This window comes from Vicugna pacos, chromosome 30 (genome assembly GCF_048564905.1).
Source record: "Vicugna pacos chromosome 30, VicPac4, whole genome shotgun sequence".
NCBI classification, from domain to species: Eukaryota; Metazoa; Chordata; class Mammalia; order Artiodactyla; family Camelidae; genus Vicugna; species Vicugna pacos.
Window position 1 is genome coordinate 2002121 of NC_133016.1, and position 16109 is coordinate 2018229.

The window sequence follows — 16109 nt, forward strand, 5'->3', positions numbered from 1 at the left end:
GGCACCTGGGTGTTCTGCACCCAGTGTGTACTTGGAGCTGGGACTGGGGGGTGCAGACACAGGCCCACTTCATGCTCCTGTTTGCTGATTGCCCATAGTGTTTGCACAAATTAACACCTTTGGTTATTGAGGTGAAGGTTGGGGCATCAGTCATTTCTGAGCAAAGGACAGGTGAGGGACCGGCTTCCCGATGTGCCCTTCTCGTCCTCTGCCGTTGGACCCAGTTCTTTCCCACACAGCTGGCGTGCACGCGCTTTCCTCTGGTGTCCTCCCACCAGACAGCTGAGTGAAAGAGGAACTTCAGATTGGTGTGCAGTTATAATTAATCTCCTTGGATTCAAGTAACCCCGTGGGCTTAGAGATGGGTAATTGGAACCAGATTACTTTCCAAATTGCAGCTATGTAAATTTTTAAAGATGCGTGGCCATCTTGGTTTTCATCATTTTCCTTTTTTTTAAAATAAATTTTAAACATTTTGATATTTTCCTCATTATTTTTTGTTTTGGGTAATTCTTTTAAGTGGAAGGTGATGTCTCATTTACGACCTTGTACCTGTCTGTCTCCATGTAGCCAGGAGTGTTTTTCTCCTCTCCCTGAAAATTGGTTAATGGATGTTGCTGTTACTGAAAGATCAGAGATGAAGTAAGCCCAGGTACCGCAGTGGGGCGTTCTGTGTTCTGTAGTGAGGAAAACCCACGTGTGTATGTCATTTACCCCTTGTTAAAGATGTAGCCATGCTTTGGAACAGAGTTTAATTCTTACAGGTTTATACAGTGTATTGTGTGAGCACCTGCTCCCCTCAGATGTGCACGGAGTCATTCCTCGCGCAGAAAACAGCTGTTTCTGTGATCCTGCGGGACACCGGATGCCACACCTGCACACGTGTGTGTCTGTAGGTAGATGAAAAGTAGCGCGTTCTGCTCAGCTCGTATTTTGCGTTTCATTTCTTAGTCATTGACCTGTGACAGGAAGAAACAGGGCAGTCTCCTCTTCTCTGAAGACGCAGTGCTCATTCTGTGAGTTTGTTGGGATTTTCCAACAGCTAGTCACGTGAAACGGGGAAAGAACCCATTTGTGACCCCTGAGTGGCATTTTTGAAGATTAATTCTTGGTTTTCCTTTTTAAAAATATTGTCGACTATAGATTTTACTGGTCACATTCTAATAATACTGTTGGAGCCCACTGAATAAAATATTAAGCTGGCAATAATTGTTTTTACTTTGCTGACATATTTTTACTGTATTGGAAAAGCTCTTGGGCCTTACCCCTCATCTGTTAGGAGAGCAGTGAAATGGTTACTAATACACGAATTCAGTGATGCCTTCATCTGTTGTTGTTGAATATAGTCAGTTTACAATGTTGTGTCAGTTTCTGGTGCACAGCATCATACTTCAGTCATACACACATGTGTATTCATTTTCATGTTCTTTTTCATTATAGGTGACTACAAGATATTAAGTATAGTTCCTTGTGCTGTACAGAAGAAACTTGTTATTTATCTATTTTGTATATAGTAGTTAGTATCTGCAAATCTCAAGATCAAGTGACGTTCACTGTAAACTGGAATTTACTCTTTTTTTCTTCTCAGTTTCATTAAATCTGAGAGACTATCACTTATTTCTTAACGAGATTTTGTGTGTTTTCTCCCTACGTAATCTCCTTTTTTTTTTTTTTTTGAGAAATGTGATACCTGAGATGATTCCAGAACAAGATTATACATGATGGTGAGTTTAGCAAGTTGACCGCAGAACATTGCAGCTCATTGAGAGACGAGAAGAAGACATTTAGGGTATGACAGTGGCATAAAGTGTTGAAAAGCATTGTAGGTCTGCAGGGGTCACTGTTTGTTACCCCAAAGGACAGTCTCTTTCCTCCTAAAAACACAAACTTAATATCATAGCAGGCCTTTAGGCCCTGACTGGCACTAAATCTCTGCTTCACGGGCGCCCCTGAAGGACGAGAGACGTGTTACATGGACTTAATACTCAAAATAGTCTGATTGTCAGGAACTGGCAGGACCTTGGAACCAGCCACTTTGGAAAAGCAAATGGATATTTTGACTTCTCTCTTTTGATCTGCAGCGAGCTTTTCTTTTGCTAAAAAATGCATTCAACTTTGAAAAACACTCGCCTTTCTTGTCACTAAAAGGTTACTTAGTTCTTTAAACTTTAAATGACTTTAAATTCTCATAGAACCTTGGTGGGATGACTGGTTAAAATTATTAGCGGAAATGTGAACACTGAAGGACAAAAAAGTCATACTAGCTCTCCTAAGAATGAATTTGCTACTCGGTAGCACAGTTGACGTTAGAATTCAGGTCTTCATGACCCTCTCGTAGATCCCCTTTCCCCACAGATGTTGTGGCAGCCGTGCATGGATTTGAATGCTGCTTCTGGATGCAGAGATAAGCTGCATCATCACATTAATTGAAAGAAGCTTCTTTTTCTCAGGAAACATTCTTTGTTGTGTGTCTGCTCATTTGGGAAGCTCTGATTGTCACATTACCTTTCTTTCCACCGAAGACAGGGGCCCTCATTGCTGGCTTAACATAGTCCAAGAGCAAAGTTGGGAATAACATTCAGTGATTTAAAATGTGTTGCCGAGCTAGATGTAAATCTTCACTGAGAGGGTGATGTGGCTCCGACAGAAAGTACACTTTCGGAGTTCACAAAGATGAGTCCTTTTGGTTAGGGAAGGGGAGCTTTGAAAGGGCGTGTAATTAAAATTTATAAAAATTAAAATTAACGTTTTTCAAACACAACGTAGAGTCAGGGCACTCAGAGGTCCTCAGTGAGGACAAGTGACTGTTGCCTCACCGGTGAGCGGGCCGGAGCAGGATTCTGGCTCAGCAAGCACTGGGACGGCCTCGGCGGGATGGGGGCCCCTGGGGGCGCTGTCAGCCGTGGTGCCGCCCCTTGGGAGAAGCCCGGGGCCTTGCTGTGTTTGAACCTCCCTTGAAGGAAAACTCTTCTCTACTCTTTTTTTTTTTTTAATGGTATAAAATCTTTGATTTCATTGCAATTTTTTCTTTTCCTTTTTTTAAAATTGAAGTATACTCGGTTACAATGTGTCAGTTTCTGGTGCACAGCACAACGTTTCAGTCATACATACACCTACATATATTTGTTTTCATGTTCTTCTTTGTTATAGGTTACTGAAAGGTACTGAATATAGTTCCCTGTGCTCTGCAGAAGGAATGTTTTTCATCTGTTTCTATATATAGTAGTTAATATTTGCATACCTTGAACTCCTAATTTAACCCTACCTTCCGCTTCATTTCCCCCTGGTAACTACAGACTGTTTACTGTGTCTGTGAGTCTGCTTCTGTTTTGTAGATGGGTTCATTAGTGTTTTGTTTTCCCTTTTTTTTTTTAAGATTCCACATATGAATGGTATCATATGGTATTTCTCTTCCTGGCTCACTTCACTTAGAATGACAACCTCCAGGTCCACCCATGTTACTGCGAATGGCATTATTTCATTCTTCCTTATGGCTGTGTGGTATTCCGTTGTATAAATACACCACAGTGTCTGTCGGTGGACGCCGAGGCTGTCTCCACGTCCTGTCTGTTGTGTGTAGCGTTGCTCTGAACATTCTCTTCCGTACTGTTTATCTGCTCAGTGTTTCTGCCAAAACTTAGGCGACTACCCAGGTGTTTTTTCAAATTGAAGTGTAATTGGTGTACAGTCGTAGGTTAGTTTCGTGTGCACGACGTGGTGACTCACTGTCTTTATAGGTTATGCTCCACTTAAAGCTACTGTGAAATAGTGGCTCTGTTTCCCTGTGTTGTACAGTGTATCTTCGGTTTTGACTCTTTTTCGTCTGTCTCACTTCTTCCGTCACATCAAACGCACAGTCTCGTGAGCTCGCCCTCCCTGTATGTCTTTGGATCCTGACTGTAACTTCATGGATAGTAAAACCCCAAGTTTTGAAATTGCAGATGTTTGGCTACATCTGACAGAAGTGGCAAACTGTATGGTTCAAGTGGATAGAACAAAAAGTTCTTAGAACAGGCACCGTAGTGTTGTCTGTTGTTTCAGGAAGGAAGGAGACAGTTTCTAGAATTAAAAAATTGAGCTCAAGGAGGGAAGGGTGCTCGAAGGGGGAAATGGCTTGGTTCCAGGAAGCCTCCGTTTGCTCAGGGCTCTCTGCTTGCAGCCCCTCCAGGCCGGCGCCCCGCACATCCGAGCTCCCCATCTTCCTGTCCTAACTGAAAGAGGACCCACCGTGTTTTGATGGTAACATGTTAGTTGAGCACATGCTTTGAGACTGACCAGTTGTCCACGGCTGTGCGCTGGCGGGTGAGGTGGGTGGGGAGCACCCCTCGGGCTGCGGTCAGCCAGCCACGGGAAGGATAAGCGATTGTCCTTTCCTCTGATAGAGCAGGGACAGTCGTTGGAACGGCTCAGGGGAAGTGTGTTCCCACACGTCCTCCTGTTGTAACGGGACGTGGAGTGACTCTGGCTGACGAGGCAGGGTGTGGAAGGAGGGCTGGGCCGGCAGGGGTGTGTGTGCAGGGCGACCGGGCCTGCTGGGACCGGAGGCCTTTACTGGGACTTAGGCTCAGCGCTCACTTCGGAGTCAAGCAGAAGGAGCTCTTGTGGGATGCGTTCTCCCTGCCGTCCTTCTGGCCAGATCCGCGTGGGGCCTGAGGGTCCTCATCAGCACACTGGGACCTCCTTGCAGCCCCACCTGGTTCCCTCTCCGCGGTGGACTCAGCGATCGGGAGAGACTTGTCTTTTTTCTTTTTAAAATTTTTTTCCCAATTTTTTGGTTTGGAGGTAATTGGGTTTATTTGATGGAGGTGCTGGGGATTGAACCCAGGACCTTGTGCATGTGTTCCACCACTAAGCTCTACCTTCCCCAGGAGAGACTTGTCTTAACACAGGACGTCATCAGTGGCCCCACCAAGAGGCTGAAAACGATGCCACAAAGAAAGGGGTTGGGGGCTTGGGGACCAAGGAGGTGAGAACAGGAGTAAAGTGAGATGCAGGGCAAGAGATGGAACACCCATCGCTGTGGATGGGCGGGGTGTGCGCACCTGGGAATAGTCCATGGGCCCGAGCTGGAGCCGTGCTCATCCAGGGGGGCTCCGTCCAGGTGGGGCCCCTGTCACATAGGAATCTACAGAGTGGGGCTCACTGACAGCTGAAGGCCGGCTGTCCTCCAAGACGTCCCTTCTTCTCACTGCGCCGTTTCCTCATCGCTCCGGCAGCCTGAGGGGCATCGTGGGTGTTACCTAACACGTGGGTTGATCGGCCACTCAGGAAGTGCCCTGGCCCTGCAGCGGCTTGGAGACCAGGCCGTGGAGCGCAGGATTGCTCTCTGCCGCATGCCAGCCAGTGTCCGGAGCCCAGTGCCAGGACGCGCCTGGTGGGAGGGAGCTCTGGGCGGGAGAGACGGGGATTAGCAAGAGCAGGTCTGTTCCAGGTTCCAGAGGAGGGGGCCATAAAATGCCAACAGAGTCCTTCAGACAAACGCGAAGGTGACACCACCCTTAGTGTCTTGTGCTGTACGGAGCACCGAGGCATTTACTTAGCTGGGAATAGTTAAGTGAGAGTTGAAAACCCTCATGCTGACAAATAAACTTATTTACAAAACAGAAACAGACTCACAGATGTAGAAAACAAACTGGTTACAGGGGGAAGGAGTGAGGGAGAGACAGAGTAGGAGTTTGGGATTAACATATACGTTACATACTTACATGTATGTTAATATATATATTATATATTATGTTATTATAATATATAATGTATATATTATAAAATAAATGACGAAGTCCTACTGTATAGCAAAGGGAACTATATTCAATATCTTGTAATATCCTATAATGAAAAGTCTAAAAAAATACATGTATAACTGAATCACTATGCTGTACACCAGAAACCAACAGAACATTATAAATTGTACTTCAATAAAAAACAAAAAAGAAAACCCTCATATTAAATTCCTGTTCAGTATAAAAATGCAGCAAAGTTCTTTAAGAAAAATATTCAGCCGCACTTGACAGCCGCCCGCAGAACGCCCTGCAGTTCAGGCAGCGTCTTAGCAACCAGAACCACTCCCGTCCGCGCGCACGCGCACCACGGTGCTTGTCCACGTGGCGCTGCAGTCCCCTGGTGTGCTCCTGGCTTCTCTGAGGAAGATGAGTGACGATGAGAACAGTGCCTTCTAAGCATGTTTTATTGTTTTCTGATTCTTCAGACATTGATCATCTGCGCGTGGCATGCATGCTGAAGCTGGCTTGCACACAGTGCTGCATTCCCTGACCTTCCAGAGTGAATTTATTATTCTGTGGAACACGTCTGGCCCCGGGGACTACACTCTGGCTTTTCCTCCTGTTGCTGGCAGACACACGTGGGATGCGTGTCCTCTGTGTTGTAAAACAGGTGCCACGCCGACACTTTGATTTGTTAGCAAAATTCAGAAGCTTGATTTGTGGTCTGTGGCACCATCTCTTCCACACCAGATAGCATCGTAGAGTTTTGGAGCTGGGAGGGACCTGAGAGACATTTAGTCTGTCCCCTGTTTTAGCAGCGAGGAAGCCAAGGCACAGGGTGGGGGTGGTCGGCGTCATTTGCCCAGATCCCTCTGGTGTGTTTATCGCCCAAGGACCGCGTGGCTGGTGGAAGACACGTGAGCTGGCACGCCACGATTGTGTTCTCCCTTCGCAGGAACTAGCAGTGTGTCTTCCGTCGACTCTGCAACCCCTCGGTGTCTGGCTTCCGGGGAGGGGGTTGCGGTAGGGGCGCCAGGATCCCTGCCTCACCCCCCCGCTGCACCCTCACTGCACCCCGAATGCACCCCTAGAGCTCCCCACTCCGCCCGTGGAACTCCGTGTGGACGCTGCGCATACTGCAGACTGGGAACCTCTCCTGCCGACTTGGCTGGTCTCACCCTCCCGCTTAGACTGTCTCTTCCAGGCCTCAACCCTCTCTGTTCCTATAATTTGCACGTCTGTGCAGTTTCACAACGTCGGCCTTGTGCCGTATGTGGTGGGCACAGCCCTCTCTCCTGGAATTGTGCTCGTGGTGGGCAGGGGCCTGGTTATCCATCCTGGTGGGACAGTGGCCGGCACGCAGGAGGCGTGGCTCAGGTCCGTCCTCGGCCTGCAGCGAACTCCCAGGAGAAGGGCGGTGTACTCCGTGGGAGGACCGTGCCCCGGAGCAGGCAGGAAGCTCACAGTCATTCCCAGCCTCGTTGTCTCTGCCCGCTGCCCAGCGGGCACATCTCCTGTGACAGTAGCGGCAGCTCAGCGAGAGGTGTTTCATACGAGCGTCTTGTGCGCACACACAGTTTTTCAGGTTAAAGGGCTGTGTGAATGTGGAGTAATGGCGCGGCTCTTTAGATGGACTGGGGTTGGTTACGCTTCGGGCGATTTGGGGCAAGTTCAGGGTCTGGGCAGGTGCGTTTCTCCCGGCTTCCGACCCCGCATGTCTTGTCTGTGCCGTGACTGGGCGTCTGTGTCCCGGGCCTTTCAGGGGACGGTCATTACTGGGGAGAAGCAGAAACGGGATCACAGGGTCTGATGCTGGACGGCCGAGAGCACGGAGCTGTGCGGTCAGCTCTGACCTGGGACATGTTCATGACGAGTGTCCCAGGAGTTGGTGACGCTGCGATGGGTCCCTGCCGCACTGCCGGGATCCCCGTGCCTGGCGTCCGTGAAAGGGCTTGGGCGCAGGGCCTGGGGTTCTGTGTGTGGCGCCCCACCCGCCTGACCCCGCGGGAAGGCAGGGGCCACATGGCCCCACGTGCACTCGGGCTGGTCCCTGGCCCCGGCTATGGGGCTGTGATGGGTGGTTAGGCCTCGGGGGGCAGTCAGTGGCAGGCTCAGCATTGGTGCTCGAGCTGTGGTGCTTGGGGCGGTTTCTGGTGAGTTCAGGATGCTGGGCAGGTGCGTTCCTCCCAACTTCTGACCCTTTGTGTCTCCAGACCCCGGTGCAGCTATGGGGGCCGTGTGGGGTGCTGGAGCCCTGGGGGCTGCCCTTCCCAGGGGGAGGGGGTCCTCGGGGCTCAGATGCTCAGAAGAAGCCGAGACCGTGTGCCTCTGCCTCCTGCCGTGGAGTCTTTGCTGAGAAAGGCAGTCCTCTCCTGTTCCCGCCGTGGCCCAAGCCCCTGGGAGTGGGAAGGTCACAGTCACCGCCTGTGACCTCGGAATGAGACTCGCCGAGAGCTCTCCTGACCCCTTCTTTCAGGGTGCACCCCCTGGCCGTGCGTGATGCTCCTGGCCAGGCCTCCCACTCTGTCTGTGGCTGCTACTCGGTTTGCAGCACGCTTGGTCCGTGCGCTCGCCGCAGGGAGACCAGATCAATTAGTTGGCTGGGAGTCTCCTTTTTCAAGCCTGTAGGTTTTATTTGATAAGTATTTTTATTGTGCACGTGTCTCTGGTACAAGTTGCTAATTTTTCATTTGTAAGTTGGTTTGTTTGTTTTTGTATTTCCTAATTTCCTGTGTGCTGGACCTCCTCTGAGGCTGGTGTTTCATGAACCTCTGTGGGCTACGGGTATGATGCAGTGTCAGTGGACGCAGTTTGCATAAGCCTTCGCACATTAAAACGGATTGCGGCTCCAGACCTGTATTTTACTAGAATTGAAAAAGCTCGGGATGGTCTTTTCTGGATTAAACATTGGAAGGTCACTCTCGCATGACTGGAACCTGACCTGTGCCTGTGTGTGACTCAGGGTGGGCACGTCCACTTAAAGGACGCCTCTTCTTCTGTTTTATTCACAAAGGCTGCCGCTGGTTGGAGGGAAGTATTTCCACAGATGAGTAAGACTTTTGGGCTGACGGCTGGCTGCCAAGTGTGTTCCCATAATGATGTGCCAGATCCGAGGATCACTCATGCTCTTTTTCTCCAAACCCCAGAACAATTACTTTCCACAGTGTGAATAAGCAGTATTCCAGTTTCACTCTGATTGCTCTTTCCATTTAGTAACCCAGCGTTACTGAAATACATCATTTAAAGTGATAATCCAGTGGTACCCTCTGATGACGGGTTAGCCCTCGACAGAGAATTTTGCACGTGCCTGAGTCTAAGACCTGAGACCCACTGAGGACCGACAACTCCGTCTGGGGCCGTGGAGCCAGGCTGTTCCTGCGGGAGACAACCCAGCAGTTGAGGAGCTCCTTAGTGGCCTGGACTGTTTGAGAACATCACGTCTGAGCCTGGAATGACGGTTGGATTTCCACCCAGACTTCCAGCCACTGTAATTGCTTTGATTTAAACTTGTCTCTGATGTTACCAGTTTTTTAAAAATGCGTGCGGCAGAATTCATGACATATGATTTGTATTGTACAGGTTATTCTGGTATTGGACTCAAAATGCGTAGTGGTGGGGCGGCTTGAACATTTTCGTTTTTAGGAAGCACAGTTTGGTGCTGTTTTTCCAAAAATGTTGAAATTGGATAGGGCTGGGCCATGAGGTTGAAAACAGGCATTTCTGATAGAGGAGTGTCACTAACAGCCTGACAAGGCAGCTAAATGTGTCACCCGGAGGGGACCTGCCAAGTTCGTGAACTTCAGGTGTGAAGAACGGGGCTGCAGAGTGCTGACTTGGGAAATTCGCAAACCCTGCACACACGAGGTTCTGGACAGGCTGTGTGTCATGCCAACGGGAAAAAGAGCCCCTGCAGTTTCCATGGTGACCGCCCACTCACCACTTCGAACAAATTCTTGATATTGTTTTGAAACCCCAGTTACAAAAGGGCGGCGTGCTTGAAAGTTACTGGGGAGGAGACCAGATCTCTGACACGGAGGCCTCGTGGGCAGGACAGTACCGGGCGGGCAGCAGATTCTGTGATCCCTTTTAAACACCCAAATTTCTTTTCCGTTCTGGGTCAGAATTTCATGTATTTTTCTCCCTTCCTTCCTTCCTTCCTTCCTTCCTTCCTTCCTTCCTTCCTTCCTGAGTTAAAGATCCTTTTCTTTGAGTTGAAAGGTCTGGTATCGGGGATGGTGTAGAAGCTGGTAGAGGTCTGCGGAGCAAGACTGCACTTGGGAGCCTCTCGGAGCAGCTGCAGGGTGGGGTGGGGGCTGGTTTGTCCCTCCTGCCGTCCGTGGTCCAGTGCAGCCCACACCCACACAGCTGGCCATCGTCTTCCCTCATTCTGCTCAGCCCTCGTGCCCCCCTCTTCTGTCAGAGGGCAGTGGGGAATGAGGAAACCGGGCATCGGGTCACACCAGGCGCTCAGCGTGCACTGCCAGGCACGATGATGCTGGGGGCAGTGGGTGTGTGTGGTGGCCCCTCCAGTCTCAGACGATGCTGTGCCTGCTGTGGGGCAGAAACAGAATCCCAGAACACCGATGCACCTGGGCCGCGTTGTTGTGGCCCCTTCCTTGTCTCCTCCCGAGGCCCCCACCGCTCTGCCCTGCCCAGCAGCAGGGCCTGGAGCCGGGCCTGGGGGCGGGGGGAGGGGAGCATTTCAGCCACCTGCCCAGAGCAGGTTCAGGGATGAGGTGCTGCAGGTGGGCCCTCACCTGCACGGGGGACTGTTGGTGTCACCGAGGCTCCAGGAGGCCCCGTCGCAGTGGAGGACAGTCATCATTTAAGTGCCTGCCCTGTGGTTTGGGTCTCGGGGAGGTAAGAGTGGCTTCTCCTCCACACCTCCCTCTGTTTCCTTGGATACATTCGGCTCTTCTCAGTAAGTGAAGGACACTGATTATTGATAAAAAGCAATCTTCCTCTTGATCTACGATGTTGGTGTTTGCATCAGCGTTGACGCCTTTTTTGGGGTCTTAACTCACTCAGCGCGTCCTTTGAAGCCACTCGTGTAAATAATGTGTTTAGATGAGAACACGTGAGAGGTTTGAAGGCTGCCTGTTACACTCGGGTTTCAGATGAACACCGACTACTTCTTTTAGCATAAACATGAGCATCCCTGTGATGTCTGAGACACACTTAGGCTAAAGGACACGTCGTCTGTCTGGATTCCCGTTACCTGGCTGTCCTGTGCGCTCCCTGGCGTGTGTCTGGGTGGACCTTCTGGCAGGCGGGTCTTTAGGCTCACCCAGGAAATGTCTGGTCCTGTTTCCTGGCCCGCTGGTCAGCCGGCTCAGGCCTGCGCGGCAGCCCTGTGTTTGCTGCCAGACAAGATGCGGGCGACCTCATGCCGGGGGTGCTGGCAGGGTCATGAGCTCAGGAAGCAAAGGGAGGGGCCTTCGGGGGAGATTGCACGCTTTCCGTAGTTCAATGTGCTGATGTTTTATTCCTTCAGTAACTTTTGGAAAGACCCCAGGGATGGGCTTTTTTTTAAATTTTAGGTTTTTTTGGAGGGGAAGTAACTAGACTTATTTATTTAATGGCGGGACTAGGGCTAGAACCCAGGATCTTGTGCATGCGAGGCATCCGCTTACCCCTGAGCTATACCCGCCCGTCCAAGTGCTGACACTTTAAACATGTATTAGTGCTGTCAAAGGTCCGAACGTCGCTGGCGGAAAGAGATTCAAGAGGAAGCTCAGATCTCCTTTAGTCTGTTTGTTTGGCTGCCCCCGCCCCGAACCTTTGCATTTTCGAATGTGGGGAACGTACTGTAGAGTTTCCAGAGGCGGGATGATGTGACGTTCGAGTAGCACCTGAAGGGCCGTGACCTTGAAAGTAGCTGACACACATCCCAGGGAATACGCTGCCTCTCGGGCACAGACATCAGCTCTCAGTGCGGGAAGCTGTGTCCCGTCTGTGGCTTTGTAGGTGGAGGGTCTGTGCCGAAGCTTCGCCGTCATCCAGGGTGGTGCGGTCCCGTGGCGGGTGTCAGCGTTCTGAGACGTGGGACAGTGGTCACAGCTTTGCCGTGACGTTGTGGGACACTGGCAAGTGTCCCAGAGAATCTGGTGAGAGTCCAGGTGCCAGTGAAAGACCCCATCGCTCATCTCTGAAGCTTACCCCACACGTGTGGGCTGATCTTAATTCAAAGTCATTCAAAATAGAGACCAAGACTCCTTTAGATCCTACTCACGACCCAGGCTGCCCCGATACAGAGTTGCATTTGGTGATGAGTGATCTGTGACCTGCGATATTCACAAGTAATAGTAAATCATGATCCGGGACTCGCGACGCCTGCCCCAAAGCAGCATGAGGAAGTCGGTTCTGGTCGTGACATGGTGTGTTTCCTGGATGTGTCTCTCTTGATTCTGCATTGACTCTGCCTGTGTATGATTCAGCCTTGCTTAGTTTTGTTGAAAAACATACTCCATAAATATGTGTGAAAACATCTGGCAAACCCTGTTGTCTTGGGAATCATGTGTCCTGGGTGTGGACTGTTGAAGACTTACTGGCGCTTCAGTCGCCGGTTCCGTGGTGCAGGTGGAACAGTCCTAAAAGCCGTGGGCTCCTCCCACCCCTCTGACCTAACAGAATATGCAAAGAGACCTCAAGTTCATTTGAAAAGATGGGTCTATAATTGAATGGAAAGTTCTGGAACCTGGCGTGACCTGGAGAGAAGGCCTTCGTGAGTCAGCGGAAGGCAGTGACTCCACCCGGAGGCGTCTCAGAGGTGAGCGTCTCCTGCCCACAGACGCCTTGTCCTGTCTTGCTGCCTGTCTTTTAGGCAAGGTCCTCCCAGGTCACGTTAGGGAAGTATTTTGGGGAACCTTCAGGAAGGCCTGGGCTGCGTCTCTGTCCCCAGAGTTTGACCCTGTAACTTCTGCCCTTCCAGCCTGTGAAAGGGCTGGTGGCGCTTTCCTGCTGGGGACTCTTCCCTTGGAAGGACCGCATGTGAACCCCGGTGTGGGGTCCTGCTCTCACGGACGTCCACTGGAGGGGCTGCTTGCTGCTGGATAGAGTCCTGGAATCTCCGAGCGTCCCAGGCGGAGCCTCTCAGGTGCACACAGCACAGGTTTCCGTGCCGACTCCAGGCGGCAAGAGGGTGAAATATTCAGCTGTAAAATTGCATGCAGTTTGGAGAGGACGCCTTGTCTTCTTTCATTAAGCAAAACGCAACTAGCCAATTGAAGCCATGGATTATCCTTGCGTGTCCTGAAGATCCGTGCAGGGAGAAGCATGAGGAGCGGGGTGGGGAGGTCAGAGGGCTTCCAGGCAGGTGCAGGTGGGAAGCCGCCCAGCGCACCTGTCCAGCAGGCATCCTTAGCGCTCGGCCCAACCCAGATTTTAAGGAAATGAGAACAGCAGTAAGTGACTCCTCAGAATGAAAAGCAGCAGAAACGCGGATATTGAACAAATATTAAACAGCGAGCATTGTCGCCCCTGGAGCTGCTGGAGGCGTCAGGTCCCCGGGCACCGGGCTGGGCGCTCACCTGCCTGGGGCTGTGGTCTTTGCCGGGCGCGGCCCTGGAGGCTGGGGCCGCCCCTCTGGTCCAGGCAGCCTCGAGATTCCTTGGCCTGTGGGCGTAGATGAAAGTAAAAGGACAGTGTGTTTGAGGTGGTTAGTACTTCTGCTGTGTCTACTCTGATGGATGTTTCTGTGTCATGTTACGTGCAATGTGATCATTACAGAAAGTGCAGACGAGGAAAAAGGAAAAAAGTGATGTCCTTACTCAGAGACGACGATGGTTGAGTTTTGGTCCAGCTGTGCCTTCTGTGCAGCTCTTTTGGGTGCGCTGTTTGTGCAAGTGCACGCACACACACACTTGTGTCTTACATTAGCATGTATCCACGCGCACATGCACACACACTTGTGTCTTATATTAGCGTGTGTCCACGTGCACACTTGACACACTTGTACCTTATATTAGCGTGTGTCCACGTGCACGTGCACTCAGCTGACAAATGACAGCTCTGTGGCCCAGTTTTTTTTGGGGGGGGCGCATAATTAGGTTTGTTGATTTATTTTTAAATGGAGGCACCACGGATGGAACCCAGGATCTCGTGCGCGCTAAGCTCTACCCCTGAGCTGTCCCTCCCCTACTGTGGCCCTTTTTTTAAGCTTAATGTATTTTGAGCTTTTGTGTGCAGGTTAATGTTCTGTTCTGGAGAGTGGGTGCCCCCTGGGTCTCAGAGGCCGGAGGTGTAACTCATTCCTGGCTTTTCCGGGGGAGGTGACGGCGTGGGGGCGGCGGTGACTTAGTGTCCTCTCCCAGCTGATGGGCTCCCTGTTGGAGGCCCAGCCCTGCCTGGACCCCGACACGTCGTGGACTTCTTGTGTCTCATTTCCCACCTGGGAGCCAGGCCTGGGTCCCACCCAGATCCCCTCTCTGCGCCCTTGTGTCGTTTCTATAGTTGCATCAAGCAGAAAGGTATTTTTTTTAAAGTGTAGTCAGTTACAATGTGTCAATTTCTGGTGTCCAGTACGGTGCCCCAGTCATGCATGTGCATACATGTGTTTTCATGTTCCTTTTCATTAAAGGTTACTACAAGATACTGAATATAGTTCCCTGTGCTGTACAGTAGAAACTTACAAAAAGTCTATTTCTAGGTACAGTGGCTAACTTCAGAAAGGCATTTTTATCTTCACTTACTAGCAAACTGGGTCAGTCATTGCTTGTTCAGTTTTTGACTTCACTTCTAAATTCATTATATATTTTAAAGTGATTGCTTTTCTCTTGCTTAGCACTGTGTCACAGGTTGTCAAAGAGAAAACAGAAACTGGTTACATTTTGAATGAAGCTATTGCTAAAGAATTTTCGTTTCCACCTTAATTCTTTTTTCACATGTAAGGCTAACCCAAGGAACAGTCGTTTCTCCCCCCCTGTTTTTTCATATTTTAGGCCAGTTTATTTCAGGCAGTGATCTGAGTGAGTTACTGCTAATGAACAATACTGTTCTCAGTGGTGAAATGACATTTTGGGGATCCCAAAAGCATTGGGAAAGAGAAATTCAAAAGTACTGTATTTTACTGACACACTTATTTTACCAATAAACTGCTTATAATTGAATTATAAAAATTCGCAGTTGTCTTTGACCACTAGGCTGAGAAACCTTTGCAGCTTGAAAACTAGCAAACTTGTAGGATCCACGTTTAGTGGGTGGCTACTCTTTTGTCCTTTGAGAATTTAAATATCATTTCTCTTCAGAGGCTGAGATGATGTAAATATTGACTTAGGAACTTCCATCAAGTTCCATAAAAGGGACTCTACGTTTCTTTTTCCCAGAAAATAAAATGTTCAATGCAGTATTTTCTCTAATTGAAAGCTACCAAGTTAATATAATTAATTACATCAAAAAAGGGATAAAAAAAACCCTTTCAAGTTTTATTACTTCTTGGCTTTAAATAGCAAAGAAATGTCAGATGTGAATTCTGAGATAACAGGTTTTTATTGAGAGCTACTTAAGGGGATTGGTTAAAGTAATAAAAAATTTGTCCTTGGATTATGCCCCTATTTAAATATTTTAACAAAGCATGTGTTGGAAATATTGATGCATTGCTTGCGAATATCCTTGGTAAAGACAAAAAGTCGTGAATGTGTTCAGACTGAGTGAAGGCAGAGGGTTTTCAGATTTTAAAACTTTCTTGGGACTCCTGGAGTTGTCCTGATGGCTTTGGTCTCCATGTTTTCGTGGGTTAATAAAATGCTGGAAGAGCCAAGGGAGTGTGGAGTGAAACATTGAAGGCTGAAGCCGCGCTCCCAGCCCTCTGCCCTTGCCGGGGACAGGGCCAGCCTGCTCTTTGAAGTCGGGGACCAGACGCACCACTGGGTGGCTGTTACAGAGTGGAAGGATTCAGAGTTCAAAGGCATCTCACGGAAGCCCTTTGCCAAGTCTCATTTCAAAACTTTACAGCAACCATCAAATGGCTGCAAGCTGAGAAGCACTGTGAAAATCTGTTTATTTCTCCGGGTCCCAGCCCGTCCTGACCCCGTGTTTGCCAGGTCGTTTATGGAGGTCTTTGGGGCAACGCTGGCCACGCGTGAGAACCCCGCCTTCGTCCTTCATCGCTCTTTGCTTATTAACAACAGCTGTAATTGGAGATGAATTTGGCGGAGGGACTTGAAGAGGGTACGTGTTCTTTTATCTAGAGTCAGCCTGGGAAGGAGGCAGTATTTCAGACAGAAGGAAGTGGATATTTTCAAAAACACTTTTTTGCCAACGACGAAGACACTCTGGGTTTTACTTCCGAAGTGTGTGCGCCGTGAGCCTGGTCTCCGCTGCCCAGAGGTTTGGCGTGCCGTTACTTCTCATGGAAGGGGCTCCACGCTTACTGTTGAGAGATGCTTCGGC

General features: G+C 49.8%; 1 protein-coding gene across 6 annotated transcripts in view; it reads left to right on the plus strand.

The window, feature by feature from the left end:
* The window catches only part of ZNF516 (zinc finger protein 516), a 95612-nt gene that overhangs the window by 45435 nt on the left and 34068 nt on the right, over positions 1-16109 (plus strand). The gene's annotated exons all lie outside the window — the stretch shown is intronic.